The sequence below is a fragment of the Balaenoptera borealis genome (assembly GCF_965194805.1).
Source record: "Balaenoptera borealis genome assembly, chromosome: 1".
In the NCBI taxonomy this organism is placed as follows: Eukaryota; Metazoa; Chordata; class Mammalia; order Artiodactyla; family Balaenopteridae; genus Balaenoptera; species Balaenoptera borealis.
The window spans coordinates 64,560,189-64,579,846 of NC_138860.1; the positions used below are offsets into that span (position 1 = coordinate 64,560,189).

General features: G+C 38.3%; 1 protein-coding gene and 1 long non-coding RNA gene across 2 annotated transcripts in view; both read right to left on the bottom strand.

The window, feature by feature from the left end:
- The window catches only part of LOC309613783 (uncharacterized protein), a 629,462-nt gene that overhangs the window by 380,648 nt on the left and 229,156 nt on the right, over positions 1–19,658 (bottom strand). The window lies entirely within an intron of this gene.
- LOC309611011 lies at positions 10,258–13,483 on the bottom strand. Its single transcript, XR_014234280.1, has 2 exons — positions 12,880–13,483; positions 10,258–10,373 (listed from the first exon to the last, which is right to left on the bottom strand). It is a non-coding gene; the product is annotated as an uncharacterized lncRNA (long non-coding RNA).

Sequence of the window (19,658 nt, forward strand, 5' to 3'; positions counted from 1 at the left end):
GTAGTTGTTTTATCATTATATATTTTATATATTTTGGTGATTATATAATTCATATAGTTTATATGTTATTTGTTTATATACATTTAACATACATTAGTATATATATGTTAGCCCCATAGTCCTAATTTATCCATCCTCCCACCTTTCATTTTGGCTAACCATGAGTTTGTTTTATAAGTCTGTGAGTGTCTGTTTCTGTGGAAATATGTTCATTAGCAGCAATCTTAGGATAACTTGTATACATGATATCATAGGATATTTGGCATTCCCTTTTGACTTACTTAACCGAATATGATTATTTCTAGGCTCACCTGTAGTCCTGAAAACGGCGTTGTTCATTTTTTTCCCGAGGCTACTATTGCATTCGTTACGTATACCACTTCTTCTTTGTCCATTTATCTGTTGATGGATATTTTGTTTGCTTCCATGTCTTGGCTACTGTAAATACTGCTGCAATACATGATTTTCTGTCCCGTGTCTTTTTCATTCTGTCTTTCACAGGTGACAGGCCCAATAGTGGGCCTTCCGGATCATATGGTGACTCAATTTTTACCTTTAAACGCACTGCCATTCTGTTCCTATTATTGGCTGTTACCACTTTACATCCCATTTAGACCGAGAGCTTACGCTATTCTCCACAACTTCTTCAACATCTATTGTTTGTTGACTTTTTGCTGATGGTCATTCTGACTGGTGTGAGGTGACACCTTTGTGTAGATTGGATATGCATGCGTCTCATATTTCCTGATGTTTTGCGTTTATCAATGTCGTTTTCCCTTTTTTTTAAGATTGAGCGAAACTTACAACGTCTAATTGCCTTCTTGAAAAATTTGCCGTGTTTGGATTTTTTTGGCCATTCCCTACCCCAGGACATTTTTTGAGGGCATGAGTCATTTACAGCCCTGCAGTCCTTGTGAATATTAGTGACCATTAGCAGTAGATTTAAAGCTGCTGTTTGAGGAAACGGCCTTAGGGTGGCAGCATTTCTACGTTGCCAACTCTGCTTGCTAGGGAGACAGGACCTTGCTGCAACTTGTGCTTTTAGGTTGCAGATTAGAGTGCAATGTGCCAGGACAAAGCCCCATAAGTTTTAGCCTCCTTCATTCTTGTTTGTGTCTTTAAGTTGTAGCTTTTATCAGAGCAAATTCGATTGAAAAATGTCTTTTTTTCTAGGTGTACAAACTCTTGTTCATTTACACATCTACATATATCTATTGATCTTTGGGTCCTTTTCCATGTAGCTTATTACAGAGTGTTGAGGAGACCACACTTGGTATTCCATAGGTCTTTGGGGATTATATATTTTACATGTATTAGTATATGAGTGTTAACCCCACTATCCTAATTTATCGATTCCTCACACCTTTTCTTTGGCTTAACCATAAGTTTGTCTTCTCAATCTGAGATTGCCTTTCTCTATGGAAATATGTTCATTTTTATGAATTTTCAGATAACATAAGTGATATCATAGGGCATTTGTCTTTCGCATTCTGACTTACTTCTCATTGTGTGATTACCTCTAGGCTCCTCTGTGGTGCTGCATATGCCATTCTTTTATTTTTTTTCGTGACTGAGATTCCATTCTGTCCATATACCACTTCTTCTTTGTCCATTCATCTGTTTATGGACCTTTTTTTTTGCTTCCATGTCTTGGCTATTTCAATATTGCAGCAGTGCATATTTGCCTGCCTCTGTCTTTCCGATTCTGGTGGTCTTAGGTTGTAGGCCCAAAAGGTGCCCTGCCGCATCATATGGTAGCTCAATTTTTCCCTTTTCAAACAGCTCCATTCACTTTGCATTAGTGCTGTTACCACTTTACATCCCACCAGCAGCTAGAAGGTATACAGTTCTCTAAAACCCCTTCAGCATTTAGAGTTTGTAGACTTTTTGCTGATGGTCATGACTGGTGTGAGCTGAAACCTTTTTGAATTTGAATTTGCATGTGGCTAATAATTCCTTATACTGAGCTTTAGGCATGTCCTTTTTCTTCTTTTCCTTCTTTTTTAAAGAGTGAGTACAACTTCCTTCCTCTTATTGACTTCTTGAAAAATTTCTCATGTGTTGAATTTTCTTGCCTATTCCCTACCCCAGGGCATTTTTGGAGGGCCTGTGTCATTTACAGCCCTGCAGTCCTTGTGACTATATAAGCAACCATTGGCACTGGGTTTAAAGCTGCTGTTGTGGGAAACAGCCACAAGGCGGCAGCATTATTACGTTCTCAACTGTTGTTACTAGGGCAATGGAGTCTTCCTGGAGGTAGTGTTCCGAGGTTGTAAATTAGAGTGGAATGTGGTGGGACAAGCCCCCAGAAGTTTATGTCTCCTTACTTATGTTTCTTTTTTAAATTTAATTTCTATTTCTTCTCGGAGTAAATTTGATTAGAGTGTTTTGATTGTCTGGCTCTACAGAATCTGCTCAATGATTCCTACATATGTCTGTTCATCTTCGGATCCTGTTAGCATGTATGTGATTACAGAATGTACATTTTAAAGGTATTGGTGATTATATAATGCATATAGTTTATATGGTATATGTTTATATACATTTAACATACATTAGTATATGTATGTTAACCTCATAGTCCTATTTTACCCATCCTCCCACCCTTCATTTTGGCTAACCATTAGTTTATTTGATAAGTCTGTGAGTGTCTTTTTCTGTGGAAATATGTTCATTGGTAGCAATCTTAGGAAAACATGTATAAATGATATCATAGGATGTTTGTCATACCCTTTTGACTTACTTAACCTTATATGATTATTTCTAGGCTCAACTGTAGTCCTGAAAACGGCATTGTTGATTTTGTTCCCGAGGCTACTATTCCATTTGGTACGTATACCACTTCTTCTTTGTCCATTCGTCTGTTTATGGACCTTTTTTTGCTTCCACGTCTTAGCTATTTCAATATTGCTGCAGTGCCCATTTGCCTGCCTTTGTCTTTCCAATTCTTGTGGTCTTAGGTTATAGGCCCAAAAGGTCCCCTGCCGCATCATATGGTAGCTCAGTTTTTACCTTTTCAAGCAGCTCGATTCAGTTTTTGTTAGTGCTGTTACCACTTTACATTCCACCAGCAGCTAGGAGGTACACAGTTCTCTAAAACCCCTTCAGCATTTATAGTCTGTAGACTTTTTGCTGATGGCCATTTGACTGGTGTGAGCTGAAGCCTTTTTGGAGGTTGGATATGCATGTGGCTAATAATTCCTTATACTGAACTTTAGGCATGTCCTTTTGTTTCTTTTCCTTTTTTTGTTAAAGAGTGAGTACAACTTCCCTCTTCATATTGACTTCTTGAAAAATTTCTCATGTGTTGAATTTTATTGCCTATTCCCTACCCCAGGGCATTTTTTGAGGGCAGGTGTCATTTACAGCTCTGCAGTCCTTGTGACTATTAAGCAACCATTAGCACTGGGTTTAAAGCTGCTGTTGTGGGAAACAGCCACAAGGCGGCAGCATCATTACATTCTCAACTCTCGTTACTAGGGCAATAGAGTCTTCCTGGAGGTAGTGTTCCGAGGTTGTAAATTAGAGTGGAATGTGCTGGGAGAAGCCCCCAGAAGTTTATGTCTCCTTACTTATGTTTGTTTCTTAAATTTAATTTCTATTTCTTATCGGAGTAAATTTGATTAGAGTGTTGTGGTTGTCTGGCTGCACGGAATCTGCTCAATGACTCATACGTATGTCTTTTCATGTTCGGATCCTGTTACCATGTATGTTATCACAGAATGTTGAGTACACATCCCTTGGTATTTGGTAGTTGTTTTATCATTATATATTTTATATATTTTGGTGATTATATAATTCATATAGTTTATATGTTATTTGTTTATATACATTTAACATACATTAGTATATATATGTTAGCCCCATAGTCCTAATTTATCCATCCTCCCACCTTTCATTTTGGCTAACCATGAGTTTGTTTTATAAGTCTGTGAGTGTCTGTTTCTGTGGAAATATGTTCATTAGCAGCAATCTTAGGATAACTTGTATACATGATATCATAGGATATTTGGCATTCCCTTTTGACTTACTTAACCGAATATGATTATTTCTAGGCTCACCTGTAGTCCTGAAAACGGCGTTGTTCATTTTTTTCCCGAGGCTACTATTGCATTCGTTACGTATACCACTTCTTCTTTGTCCATTTATCTGTTGATGGATATTTTGTTTGCTTCCATGTCTTGGCTACTGTAAATACTGCTGCAATACATGATTTTCTGTCCCGTGTCTTTTTCATTCTGTCTTTCACAGGTGACAGGCCCAATAGTGGGCCTTCCGGATCATATGGTGACTCAATTTTTACCTTTAAACGCACTGCCATTCTGTTCCTATTATTGGCTGTTACCACTTTACATCCCATTTAGACCGAGAGCTTACGCTATTCTCCACAACTTCTTCAACATCTATTGTTTGTTGACTTTTTGCTGATGGTCATTCTGACTGGTGTGAGGTGACACCTTTGTGTAGATTGGATATGCATGCGTCTCATATTTCCTGATGTTTTGCGTTTATCAATGTCGTTTTCCCTTTTTTTTAAGATTGAGCGAAACTTACAACGTCTAATTGCCTTCTTGAAAAATTTGCCGTGTTTGGATTTTTTTGGCCATTCCCTACCCCAGGACATTTTTTGAGGGCATGAGTCATTTACAGCCCTGCAGTCCTTGTGAATATTAGTGACCATTAGCAGTAGATTTAAAGCTGCTGTTTGAGGAAACGGCCTTAGGGTGGCAGCATTTCTACGTTGCCAACTCTGCTTGCTAGGGAGACAGGACCTTGCTGCAACTTGTGCTTTTAGGTTGCAGATTAGAGTGCAATGTGCCAGGACAAAGCCCCATAAGTTTTAGCCTCCTTCATTCTTGTTTGTGTCTTTAAGTTGTAGCTTTTATCAGAGCAAATTCGATTGAAAAATGTCTTTTTTTCTAGGTGTACAAACTCTTGTTCATTTACACATCTACATATATCTATTGATCTTTGGGTCCTTTTCCATGTAGCTTATTACAGAGTGTTGAGGAGACCACACTTGGTATTCCATAGGTCTTTGGGGATTATATATTTTACATGTATTAGTATATGAGTGTTAACCCCACTATCCTAATTTATCGATTCCTCACACCTTTTCTTTGGCTTAACCATAAGTTTGTCTTCTCAATCTGAGATTGCCTTTCTCTATGGAAATATGTTCATTTTTATGAATTTTCAGATAACATAAGTGATATCATAGGGCATTTGTCTTTCGCATTCTGACTTACTTCTCGTTGTGTGATTACCTCTAGGCTCCTCTGTGGTGCTGCATATGCCATTCTTTTATTTTTTTTCGTGACTGAGATTCCATTCTGTCCATATACCACTTCTTCTTTGTCCATTCATCTGTTTATGGACCTTTTTTTTTGCTTCCATGTCTTGGCTATTTCAATATTGCAGCAGTGCATATTTGCCTGCCTCTGTCTTTCCGATTCTGGTGGTCTTAGGTTGTAGGCCCAAAAGGTGCCCTGCCGCATCATATGGTAGCTCAATTTTTCCCTTTTCAAACAGCTCCATTCACTTTGCATTAGTGCTGTTACCACTTTACATCCCACCAGCAGCTAGAAGGTATACAGTTCTCTAAAACCCCTTCAGCATTTAGAGTTTGTAGACTTTTTGCTGATGGTCATGACTGGTGTGAGCTGAAACCTTTTTGAATTTGAATTTGCATGTGGCTAATAATTCCTTATACTGAGCTTTAGGCATGTCCTTTTTCTTCTTTTCCTTCTTTTTTAAAGAGTGAGTACAACTTCCTTCCTCTTATTGACTTCTTGAAAAATTTCTCATGTGTTGAATTTTCTTGCCTATTCCCTACCCCAGGGCATTTTTGGAGGGCCTGTGTCATTTACAGCCCTGCAGTCCTTGTGACTATATAAGCAACCATTGGCACTGGGTTTAAAGCTGCTGTTGTGGGAAACAGCCACAAGGCGGCAGCATTATTACGTTCTCAACTGTTGTTACTAGGGCAATGGAGTCTTCCTGGAGGTAGTGTTCCGAGGTTGTAAATTAGAGTGGAATGTGGTGGGACAAGCCCCCAGAAGTTTATGTCTCCTTACTTAGGTTTGTTTTTTAAATTTAATTCCTATTTCTTCTCGGAGTAAATTTGATTAGAGTGTTTTGATTGTCTGGCTCTACAGAATCTGCTCAATGATTCCTACATATGTCTGTTCATCTTCGGATCCTGTTAGCATGTATGTGATTACAGAATGTACATTTTAAAGGTATTGGTGATTATATAATGCATATAGTTTATATGGTATATGTTTATATACATTTAACATACATTAGTATATGTATGTTAACCTCATAGTCCTATTTTACCCATCCTCCCACCCTTCATTTTGGCTAACCATTAGTTTATTTGATAAGTCTGTGAGTGTCTTTTTCTGTGGAAATATGTTCATTGGTAGCAATCTTAGGAAAACATGTATAAATGATATCATAGGATGTTTGTCATACCCTTTTGACTTACTTAACCTTATATGATTATTTCTAGGCTCAACTGTAGTCCTGAAAACGGCATTGTTGATTTTGTTCCCGAGGCTACTATTCCATTTGGTACGTATACCACTTCTTCTTTGTCCATTCGTCTGTTTATGGACCTTTTTTTGCTTCCACGTCTTAGCTATTTCAATATTGCTGCAGTGCCCATTTGCCTGCCTTTGTCTTTCCAATTCTTGTGGTCTTAGGTTATAGGCCCAAAAGGTCCCCTGCCGCATCATATGGTAGCTCAGTTTTTACCTTTTCAAGCAGCTCGATTCAGTTTTTGTTAGTGCTGTTACCACTTTACATTCCACCAGCAGCTAGGAGGTACACAGTTCTCTAAAACCCCTTCAGCATTTATAGTCTGTAGACTTTTTGCTGATGGCCATTTGACTGGTGTGAGCTGAAGCCTTTTTGGAGGTTGGATATGCATGTGGCTAATAATTCCTTATACTGAACTTTAGGCATGTCCTTTTGTTTCTTTTCCTTTTTTTGTTAAAGAGTGAGTACAACTTCCCTCTTCATATTGACTTCTTGAAAAATTTCTCATGTGTTGAATTTTATTGCCTATTCCCTACCCCAGGGCATTTTTTGAGGGCAGGTGTCATTTACAGCTCTGCAGTCCTTGTGACTATTAAGCAACCATTAGCACTGGGTTTAAAGCTGCTGTTGTGGGAAACAGCCACAAGGCGGCAGCATCATTACATTCTCAACTCTCGTTACTAGGGCAATAGAGTCTTCCTGGAGGTAGTGTTCCGAGGTTGTAAATTAGAGTGGAATGTGCTGGGAGAAGCCCCCAGAAGTTTATGTCTCCTTACTTATGTTTGTTTCTTAAATTTAATTTCTATTTCTTATCGGAGTAAATTTGATTAGAGTGTTGTGGTTGTCTGGCTGCACGGAATCTGCTCAATGACTCATACGTATGTCTTTTCATGTTCGGATCCTGTTACCATGTATGTTATCACAGAATGTTGAGTACACATCCCTTGGTATTTGGTAGTTGTTTTATCATTATATATTTTATATATTTTGGTGATTATATAATTCATATAGTTTATATGTTATTTGTTTATATACATTTAACATACATTAGTATATATATGTTAGCCCCATAGTCCTAATTTATCCATCCTCCCACCTTTCATTTTGGCTAACCATGAGTTTGTTTTATAAGTCTGTGAGTGTCTGTTTCTGTGGAAATATGTTCATTAGCAGCAATCTTAGGATAACTTGTATACATGATATCATAGGATATTTGGCATTCCCTTTTGACTTACTTAACCGAATATGATTATTTCTAGGCTCACCTGTAGTCCTGAAAACGGCGTTGTTCATTTTTTTCCCGAGGCTACTATTGCATTCGTTACGTATACCACTTCTTCTTTGTCCATTTATCTGTTGATGGATATTTTGTTTGCTTCCATGTCTTGGCTACTGTAAATACTGCTGCAATACATGATTTTCTGTCCCGTGTCTTTTTCATTCTGTCTTTCACAGGTGACAGGCCCAATAGTGGGCCTTCCGGATCATATGGTGACTCAATTTTTACCTTTAAACGCACTGCCATTCTGTTCCTATTATTGGCTGTTACCACTTTACATCCCATTTAGACCGAGAGCTTACGCTATTCTCCACAACTTCTTCAACATCTATTGTTTGTTGACTTTTTGCTGATGGTCATTCTGACTGGTGTGAGGTGACACCTTTGTGTAGATTGGATATGCATGCGTCTCATATTTCCTGATGTTTTGCGTTTATCAATGTCGTTTTCCCTTTTTTTTAAGATTGAGCGAAACTTACAACGTCTAATTGCCTTCTTGAAAAATTTGCCGTGTTTGGATTTTTTTGGCCATTCCCTACCCCAGGACATTTTTTGAGGGCATGAGTCATTTACAGCCCTGCAGTCCTTGTGAATATTAGTGACCATTAGCAGTAGATTTAAAGCTGCTGTTTGAGGAAACGGCCTTAGGGTGGCAGCATTTCTACGTTGCCAACTCTGCTTGCTAGGGAGACAGGACCTTGCTGCAACTTGTGCTTTTAGGTTGCAGATTAGAGTGCAATGTGCCAGGACAAAGCCCCATAAGTTTTAGCCTCCTTCATTCTTGTTTGTGTCTTTAAGTTGTAGCTTTTATCAGAGCAAATTCGATTGAAAAATGTCTTTTTTTCTAGGTGTACAAACTCTTGTTCATTTACACATCTACATATATCTATTGATCTTTGGGTCCTTTTCCATGTAGCTTATTACAGAGTGTTGAGGAGACCACACTTGGTATTCCATAGGTCTTTGGGGATTATATATTTTACATGTATTAGTATATGAGTGTTAACCCCACTATCCTAATTTATCGATTCCTCACACCTTTTCTTTGGCTTAACCATAAGTTTGTCTTCTCAATCTGAGATTGCCTTTCTCTATGGAAATATGTTCATTTTTATGAATTTTCAGATAACATAAGTGATATCATAGGGCATTTGTCTTTCGCATTCTGACTTACTTCTCGTTGTGTGATTACCTCTAGGCTCCTCTGTGGTGCTGCATATGCCATTCTTTTATTTTTTTTCGTGACTGAGATTCCATTCTGTCCATATACCACTTCTTCTTTGTCCATTCATCTGTTTATGGACCTTTTTTTTTGCTTCCATGTCTTGGCTATTTCAATATTGCAGCAGTGCATATTTGCCTGCCTCTGTCTTTCCGATTCTGGTGGTCTTAGGTTGTAGGCCCAAAAGGTGCCCTGCCGCATCATATGGTAGCTCAATTTTTCCCTTTTCAAACAGCTCCATTCACTTTGCATTAGTGCTGTTACCACTTTACATCCCACCAGCAGCTAGAAGGTATACAGTTCTCTAAAACCCCTTCAGCATTTAGAGTTTGTAGACTTTTTGCTGATGGTCATGACTGGTGTGAGCTGAAACCTTTTTGAATTTGAATTTGCATGTGGCTAATAATTCCTTATACTGAGCTTTAGGCATGTCCTTTTTCTTCTTTTCCTTCTTTTTTAAAGAGTGAGTACAACTTCCTTCCTCTTATTGACTTCTTGAAAAATTTCTCATGTGTTGAATTTTCTTGCCTATTCCCTACCCCAGGGCATTTTTGGAGGGCCTGTGTCATTTACAGCCCTGCAGTCCTTGTGACTATATAAGCAACCATTGGCACTGGGTTTAAAGCTGCTGTTGTGGGAAACAGCCACAAGGCGGCAGCATTATTACGTTCTCAACTGTTGTTACTAGGGCAATGGAGTCTTCCTGGAGGTAGTGTTCCGAGGTTGTAAATTAGAGTGGAATGTGGTGGGACAAGCCCCCAGAAGTTTATGTCTCCTTACTTAGGTTTCTTTTTTAAATTTAATTTCTATTTCTTCTCGGAGTAAATTTGATTAGAGTGTTTTGATTGTCTGGCTCTACAGAATCTGCTCAATGATTCCTACATATGTCTGTTCATCTTCGGATCCTGTTAGCATGTATGTGATTACAGAATGTATATTTTAAAGGTATTGGTGATTATATAATGCATATAGTTTATATGGTATATGTTTATATACATTTAACATACATTAGTATATGTATGTTAACCTCATAGTCCTATTTTACCCATCCTCCCACCCTTCATTTTGGCTAACCATTAGTTTATTTGATAAGTCTGTGAGTGTCTTTTTCTGTGGAAATATGTTCATTGGTAGCAATCTTAGGATAACATGTATAAATGATATCATAGGATGTTTGTCATACCCTTTTGACTTACTTAACCTTATATGATTATTTCTAGGCTCAACTGTAGTCCTGAAAACGGCATTGTTGATTTTGTTCCCGAGGCTACTATTCCATTTGGTACGTATACCACTTCTTCTTTGTCCATTCGTCTGTTTATGGACCTTTTTTTGCTTCCACGTCTTAGCTATTTCAATATTGCTGCAGTGCCCATTTGCCTGCCTTTGTCTTTCCAATTCTTGTGGTCTTAGGTTATAGGCCCAAAAGGTCCCCTGCCGCATCATATGGTAGCTCAGTTTTTACCTTTTCAAGCAGCTCGATTCAGTTTTTGTTAGTGCTGTTACCACTTTACATTCCACCAGCAGCTAGGAGGTACACAGTTCTCTAAAACCCCTTCAGCATTTATAGTCTGTAGACTTTTTGCTGATGGCCATTTGACTGGTGTGAGCTGAAGCCTTTTTGGAGGTTGGATATGCATGTGGCTAATAATTCCTTATACTGAACTTTAGGCATGTCCTTTTGTTTCTTTTCCTTTTTTTGTTAAAGAGTGAGTACAACTTCCCTCTTCATATTGACTTCTTGAAAAATTTCTCATGTGTTGAATTTTATTGCCTATTCCCTACCCCAGGGCATTTTTTGAGGGCAGGTGTCATTTACAGCTCTGCAGTCCTTGTGACTATTAAGCAACCATTAGCACTGGGTTTAAAGCTGCTGTTGTGGGAAACAGCCACAAGGCGGCAGCATCATTACATTCTCAACTCTCGTTACTAGGGCAATAGAGTCTTCCTGGAGGTAGTGTTCCGAGGTTGTAAATTAGAGTGGAATGTGCTGGGAGAAGCCCCCAGAAGTTTATGTCTCCTTACTTATGTTTGTTTTTTAAATTTAATTTCTATTTCTTATAGGAGTAAATTTGATTAGAGTGTTGTGGTTGTCTGGCTGCACGGAATCTGCTCAATGACTCATACGTATGTCTTTTCATGTTCGGATCCTGTTACCATGTATGTTATCACAGAATGTTGAGTACACATCCCTTGGTATTTGGTAGTTGTTTTATCATTATATATTTTATATATTTTGGTGATTATATAATTCATATAGTTTATATGTTATTTGTTTATATACATTTAACATACATTAGTATATATATGTTAGCCCCATAGTCCTAATTTATCCATCCTCCCACCTTTCATTTTGGCTAACCATGAGTTTGTTTTATAAGTCTGTGAGTGTCTGTTTCTGTGGAAATATGTTCATTAGCAGCAATCTTAGGATAACTTGTATACATGATATCATAGGATATTTGGCATTCCCTTTTGACTTACTTAACCGAATATGATTATTTCTAGGCTCACCTGTAGTCCTGAAAACGGCGTTGTTCATTTTTTTCCCGAGGCTACTATTGCATTCGTTACGTATACCACTTCTTCTTTGTCCATTTATCTGTTGATGGATATTTTGTTTGCTTCCATGTCTTGGCTACTGTAAATACTGCTGCAATACATGATTTTCTGTCCCGTGTCTTTTTCATTCTGTCTTTCACAGGTGACAGGCCCAATAGTGGGCCTTCCGGATCATATGGTGACTCAATTTTTACCTTTAAACGCACTGCCATTCTGTTCCTATTATTGGCTGTTACCACTTTACATCCCATTTAGACCGAGAGCTTACGCTATTCTCCACAACTTCTTCAACATCTATTGTTTGTTGACTTTTTGCTGATGGTCATTCTGACTGGTGTGAGGTGACACCTTTGTGTAGATTGGATATGCATGCGTCTCATATTTCCTGATGTTTTGCGTTTATCAATGTCGTTTTCCCTTTTTTTTAAGATTGAGCGAAACTTACAACGTCTAATTGCCTTCTTGAAAAATTTGCCGTGTTTGGATTTTTTTGGCCATTCCCTACCCCAGGACATTTTTTGAGGGCATGAGTCATTTACAGCCCTGCAGTCCTTGTGAATATTAGTGACCATTAGCAGTAGATTTAAAGCTGCTGTTTGAGGAAACGGCCTTAGGGTGGCAGCATTTCTACGTTGCCAACTCTGCTTGCTAGGGAGACAGGACCTTGCTGCAACTTGTGCTTTTAGGTTGCAGATTAGAGTGCAATGTGCCAGGACAAAGCCCCATAAGTTTTAGCCTCCTTCATTCTTGTTTGTGTCTTTAAGTTGTAGCTTTTATCAGAGCAAATTCGATTGAAAAATGTCTTTTTTTCTAGGTGTACAAACTCTTGTTCATTTACACATCTACATATATCTATTGATCTTTGGGTCCTTTTCCATGTAGCTTATTACAGAGTGTTGAGGAGACCACACTTGGTATTCCATAGGTCTTTGGGGATTATATATTTTACATGTATTAGTATATGAGTGTTAACCCCACTATCCTAATTTATCGATTCCTCACACCTTTTCTTTGGCTTAACCATAAGTTTGTCTTCTCAATCTGAGATTGCCTTTCTCTATGGAAATATGTTCATTTTTATGAACTTTCAGATAACATACGTGATATCATAGGGCATTTGTCTTTCGCATTCTGACTTACTTCTCGTTGTGTGATTACCTCTAGGCTCCTCTGTGGTGCTGCATATGCCATTCTTTTATTTTTTTTCGTGACTGAGATTCCATTCTGTCCATATACCACTTCTTCTTTGTCCATTCATCTGTTTATGGACCTTTTTTTTGCTTCCATGTCTTGGCTATTTCAATATTGCAGCAGTGCATATTTGCCTGCCTCTGTCTTTCCGATTCTGGTGGTCTTAGGTTGTAGGCCCAAAAGGTGCCCTGCCGCATCATATGGTAGCTCAATTTTTCCCTTTTCAAACAGCTCCATTCACTTTGCATTAGTGCTGTTACCACTTTACATCCCACCAGCAGCTAGAAGGTATACAGTTCTCTAAAACCCCTTCAGCATTTAGAGTTTGTAGACTTTTTGCTGATGGTCATGACTGGTGTGAGCTGAAACCTTTTTGAATTTGAATTTGCATGTGGCTAATAATTCCTTATACTGAGCTTTAGGCATGTCCTTTTTCTTCTTTTCCTTCTTTTTTAAAGAGTGAGTACAACTTCCTTCCTCTTATTGACTTCTTGAAAAATTTCTCATGTGTTGAATTTTCTTGCCTATTCCCTACCCCAGGGCATTTTTGGAGGGCCTGTGTCATTTACAGCCCTGCAGTCCTTGTGACTATATAAGCAACCATTGGCACTGGGTTTAAAGCTGCTGTTGTGGGAAACAGCCACAAGGCGGCAGCATTATTACGTTCTCAACTGTTGTTACTAGGGCAATGGAGTCTTCCTGGAGGTAGTGTTCCGAGGTTGTAAATTAGAGTGGAATGTGGTGGGACAAGCCCCCAGAAGTTTATGTCTCCTTACTTATGTTTCTTTTTTAAATTTAATTTCTATTTCTTCTCGGAGTAAATTTGATTAGAGTGTTTTGATTGTCTGGCTCTACAGAATCTGCTCAATGATTCCTACATATGTCTGTTCATCTTCGGATCCTGTTAGCATGTATGTGATTACAGAATGTACATTTTAAAGGTATTGGTGATTATATAATGCATATAGTTTATATGGTATATGTTTATATACATTTAACATACATTAGTATATGTATGTTAACCTCATAGTCCTATTTTACCCATCCTCCCACCCTTCATTTTGGCTAACCATTAGTTTATTTGATAAGTCTGTGAGTGTCTTTTTCTGTGGAAATATGTTCATTGGTAGCAATCTTAGGAAAACATGTATAAATGATATCATAGGATGTTTGTCATACCCTTTTGACTTACTTAACCTTATATGATTATTTCTAGGCTCAACTGTAGTCCTGAAAACGGCATTGTTGATTTTGTTCCCGAGGCTACTATTCCATTTGGTACGTATACCACTTCTTCTTTGTCCATTCGTCTGTTTATGGACCTTTTTTTGCTTCCACGTCTTAGCTATTTCAATATTGCTGCAGTGCCCATTTGCCTGCCTTTGTCTTTCCAATTCTTGTGGTCTTAGGTTATAGGCCCAAAAGGTCCCCTGCCGCATCATATGGTAGCTCAGTTTTTACCTTTTCAAGCAGCTCGATTCAGTTTTTGTTAGTGCTGTTACCACTTTACATTCCACCAGCAGCTAGGAGGTACACAGTTCTCTAAAACCCCTTCAGCATTTATAGTCTGTAGACTTTTTGCTGATGGCCATTTGACTGGTGTGAGCTGAAGCCTTTTTGGAGGTTGGATATGCATGTGGCTAATAATTCCTTATACTGAACTTTAGGCATGTCCTTTTGTTTCTTTTCCTTTTTTTGTTAAAGAGTGAGTACAACTTCCCTCTTCATATTGACTTCTTGAAAAATTTCTCATGTGTTGAATTTTATTGCCTATTCCCTACCCCAGGGCATTTTTTGAGGGCAGGTGTCATTTACAGCTCTGCAGTCCTTGTGACTATTAAGCAACCATTAGCACTGGGTTTAAAGCTGCTGTTGTGGGAAACAGCCACAAGGCGGCAGCATCATTACATTCTCAACTCTCGTTACTAGGGCAATAGAGTCTTCCTGGAGGTAGTGTTCCGAGGTTGTAAATTAGAGTGGAATGTGCTGGGAGAAGCCCCCAGAAGTTTATGTCTCCTTACTTATGTTTGTTTCTTAAATTTAATTTCTATTTCTTATCGGAGTAAATTTGATTAGAGTGTTGTGGTTGTCTGGCTGCACGGAATCTGCTCAATGACTCATACGTATGTCTTTTCATGTTCGGATCCTGTTACCATGTATGTTATCACAGAATGTTGAGTACACATCCCTTGGTATTTGGTAGTTGTTTTATCATTATATATTTTATATATTTTGGTGATTATATAATTCATATAGTTTATATGTTATTTGTTTATATACATTTAACATACATTAGTATATATATGTTAGCCCCATAGTCCTAATTTATCCATCCTCCCACCTTTCATTTTGGCTAACCATGAGTTTGTTTTATAAGTCTGTGAGTGTCTGTTTCTGTGGAAATATGTTCATTAGCAGCAATCTTAGGATAACTTGTATACATGATATCATAGGATATTTGGCATTCCCTTTTGACTTACTTAACCGAATATGATTATTTCTAGGCTCACCTGTAGTCCTGAAAACGGCGTTGTTCATTTTTTTCCCGAGGCTACTATTGCATTCGTTACGTATACCACTTCTTCTTTGTCCATTTATCTGTTGATGGATATTTTGTTTGCTTCCATGTCTTGGCTACTGTAAATACTGCTGCAATACATGATTTTCTGTCCCGTGTCTTTTTCATTCTGTCTTTCACAGGTGACAGGCCCAATAGTGGGCCTTCCGGATCATATGGTGACTCAATTTTTACCTTTAAACGCACTGCCATTCTGTTCCTATTATTGGCTGTTACCACTTTACATCCCATTTAGACCGAGAGCTTACGCTATTCTCCACAACTTCTTCAACATCTATTGTTTGTTGACTTTTTGCTGATGGTCATTCTGACTGGTGTGAGGTGACACCTTTGTGTAGATTGGATATGCATGCGTCTCATATTTCCTGATGTTTTGCGTTTATCAATGTCGTTTTCCCTTTTTTTTAAGATTGAGCGAAACTTACAACGTCTAATTGCCTTCTTGAAAAATTTGCCGTGTTTGGATTTTTTTGGCCATTCCCTACCCCAGGACATTTTTTGAGGGCATGAGTCATTTACAGCCCTGCAGTCCTTGTGAATATTAGTGACCATTAGCAGTAGATTTAAAGCTGCTGTTTGAGGAAACGGCCTTAGGGTGGCAGCATTTCTACGTTGCCAACTCTGCTTGCTAGGGAGACAGGACCTTGCTGCAACTTGTGCTTTTAGGTTGCAGATTAGAGTGCAATGTGCCAGGACAAAGCCCCATAAGTTTTAGCCTCCTTCATTCTTGTTTGTGTCTTTAAGTTGTAGCTTTTATCAGAGCAAATTCGATTGAAAAATGTCTTTTTTTCTAGGTGTACAAACTCTTGTTCATTTACACATCTACATATATCTATTGATCTTTGGGTCCTTTTCCATGTAGCTTATTACAGAGTGTTGAGGAGACCACACTTGGTATTCCATAGGTCTTTGGGGATTATATATTTTACATGTATTAGTATATGAGTGTTAACCCCACTATCCTAATTTATCGATTCCTCACACCTTTTCTTTGGCTTAACCATAAGTTTGTCTTCTCAATCTGAGATTGCCTTTCTCTATGGAAATATGTTCATTTTTATGAATTTTCAGATAACATAAGTGATATCATAGGGCATTTGTCTTTCGCATTCTGACTTACTTCTCATTGTGTGATTACCTCTAGGCTCCTCTGTGGTGCTGCATATGCCATTCTTTTATTTTTTTTCGTGACTGAGATTCCATTCTGTCCATATACCACTTCTTCTTTGTCCATTCATCTGTTTATGGACCTTTTTTTTTGCTTCCATGTCTTGGCTATTTCAATATTGCAGCAGTGCATATTTGCCTGCCTCTGTCTTTCCGATTCTGGTGGTCTTAGGTTGTAGGCCCAAAAGGTGCCCTGCCGCATCATATGGTAGCTCAATTTTTCCCTTTTCAAACAGCTCCATTCACTTTGCATTAGTGCTGTTACCACTTTACATCCCACCAGCAGCTAGAAGGTATACAGTTCTCTAAAACCCCTTCAGCATTTAGAGTTTGTAGACTTTTTGCTGATGGTCATGACTGGTGTGAGCTGAAACCTTTTTGAATTTGAATTTGCATGTGGCTAATAATTCCTTATACTGAGCTTTAGGCATGTCCTTTTTCTTCTTTTCCTTCTTTTTTAAAGAGTGAGTACAACTTCCTTCCTCTTATTGACTTCTTGAAAAATTTCTCATGTGTTGAATTTTCTTGCCTATTCCCTACCCCAGGGCATTTTTGGAGGGCCTGTGTCATTTACAGCCCTGCAGTCCTTGTGACTATATAAGCAACCATTGGCACTGGGTTTAAAGCTGCTGTTGTGGGAAACAGCCACAAGGCGGCAGCATTATTACGTTCTCAACTGTTGTTACTAGGGCAATGGAGTCTTCCTGGAGGTAGTGTTCCGAGGTTGTAAATTAGAGTGGAATGTGGTGGGACAAGCCCCCAGAAGTTTATGTCTCCTTACTTATGTTTCTTTTTTAAATTTAATTTCTATTTCTTCTCGGAGTAAATTTGATTAGAGTGTTTTGATTGTCTGGCTCTACAGAATCTGCTCAATGATTCCTACATATGTCTGTTCATCTTCGGATCCTGTTAGCATGTATGTGATTACAGAATGTACATTTTAAAGGTATTGGTGATTATATAATGCATATAGTTTATATGGTATATGTTTATATACATTTAACATACATTAGTATATGTATGTTAACCTCATAGTCCTATTTTACCCATCCTCCCACCCTTCATTTTGGCTAACCATTAGTTTATTTGATAAGTCTGTGAGTGTCTTTTTCTGTGGAAATATGTTCATTGGTAGCAATCTTAGGAAAACATGTATAAATGATATCATAGGATGTTTGTCATACCCTTTTGACTTACTTAACCTTATATGATTATTTCTAGGCTCAACTGTAGTCCTGAAAACGGCATTGTTGATTTTGTTCCCGAGGCTACTATTCCATTTGGTACGTATACCACTTCTTCTTTGTCCATTCGTCTGTTTATGGACCTTTTTTTGCTTCCACGTCTTAGCTATTTCAATATTGCTGCAGTGCCCATTTGCCTGCCTTTGTCTTTCCAATTCTTGTGGTCTTAGGTTATAGGCCCAAAAGGTCCCCTGCCGCATCATATGGTAGCTCAGTTTTTACCTTTTCAAGCAGCTCGATTCAGTTTTTGTTAGTGCTGTTACCACTTTACATTCCACCAGCAGCTAGGAGGTACACAGTTCTCTAAAACCCCTTCAGCATTTATAGTCTGTAGACTTTTTGCTGATGGCCATTTGACTGGTGTGAGCTGAAGCCTTTTTGGAGGTTGGATATGCATGTGGCTAATAATTCCTTATACTGAACTTTAGGCATGTCCTTTTGTTTCTTTTCCTTTTTTTGTTAAAGAGTGAGTACAACTTCCCTCTTCATATTGACTTCTTGAAAAATTTCTCATGTGTTGAATTTTATTGCCTATTCCCTACCCCAGGGCATTTTTTGAGGGCAGGTGTCATTTACAGCTCTGCAGTCCTTGTGACTATTAAGCAACCATTAGCACTGGGTTTAAAGCTGCTGTTGTGGGAAACAGCCACAAGGCGGCAGCATCATTACATTCTCAACTCTCGTTACTAGGGCAATAGAGTCTTCCTGGAGGTAGTGTTCCGAGGTTGTAAATTAGAGTGGAATGTGCTGGGAGAAGCCCCCAGAAGTTTATGTCTCCTTACTTATGTTTGTTTCTTAAATTTAATTTCTATTTCTTATCGGAGTAAATTTGATTAGAGTGTTGTGGTTGTCTGGCTGCACGGAATCTGCTCAATGACTCATACGTATGTCTTTTCATGTTCGGATCCTGTTACCATGTATGTTATCACAGAATGTTGAGTACACATCCCTTGGTATTTGGTAGTTGTTTTATCATTATATATTTTATATATTTTGGTGATTATATAATTCATATAGTTTATATGTTATTTGTTTATATACATTTAACATACATTAGTATATATATGTTAGCCCCATAGTCCTAATTTATCCATCCTCCCACCTTTCATTTTGGCTAACCATGAGTTTGTTTTATAAGTCTGTGAGTGTCTGTTTCTGTGGAAATATGTTCATTAGCAGCAATCTTAGGATAACTTGTATACATGATATCATAGGATATTTGGCATTCCCTTTTGACTTACTTAACCGAATATGATTATTTCTAGGCTCACCTGTAGTCCTGAAAACGGCGTTGTTCATTTTTTTCCCGAGGCTACTATTGCATTCGTTACGTATACCACTTCTTCTTTGTCCATTTATCTGTTGATGGATATTTTGTTTGCTTCCATGTCTTGGCTACTGTAAATACTGCTGCAATACATGATTTTCTGTCCCGTGTCTTTTTCATTCTGTCTTTCACAGGTGACAGGCCCAATAGTGGGCCTTCCGGATCATATGGTGACTCAATTTTTACCTTTAAACGCACTGCCATTCTGTTCCTATTATTGGCTGTTACCACTTTACATCCCATTTAGACCGAGAGCTTACGCTATTCTCCACAACTTCTTCAACATCTATTGTTTGTTGACTTTTTGCTGATGGTCATTCTGACTGGTGTGAGGTGACACCTTTGTGTAGATTGGATATGCATGCGTCTCATATTTCCTGATGTTTTGCGTTTATCAATGTCGTTTTCCCTTTTTTTTAAGATTGAGCGAAACTTACAACGTCTAATTGCCTTCTTGAAAAATTTGCCGTGTTTGGATTTTTTTGGCCATTCCCTACCCCAGGACATTTTTTGAGGGCATGAGTCATTTACAGCCCTGCAGT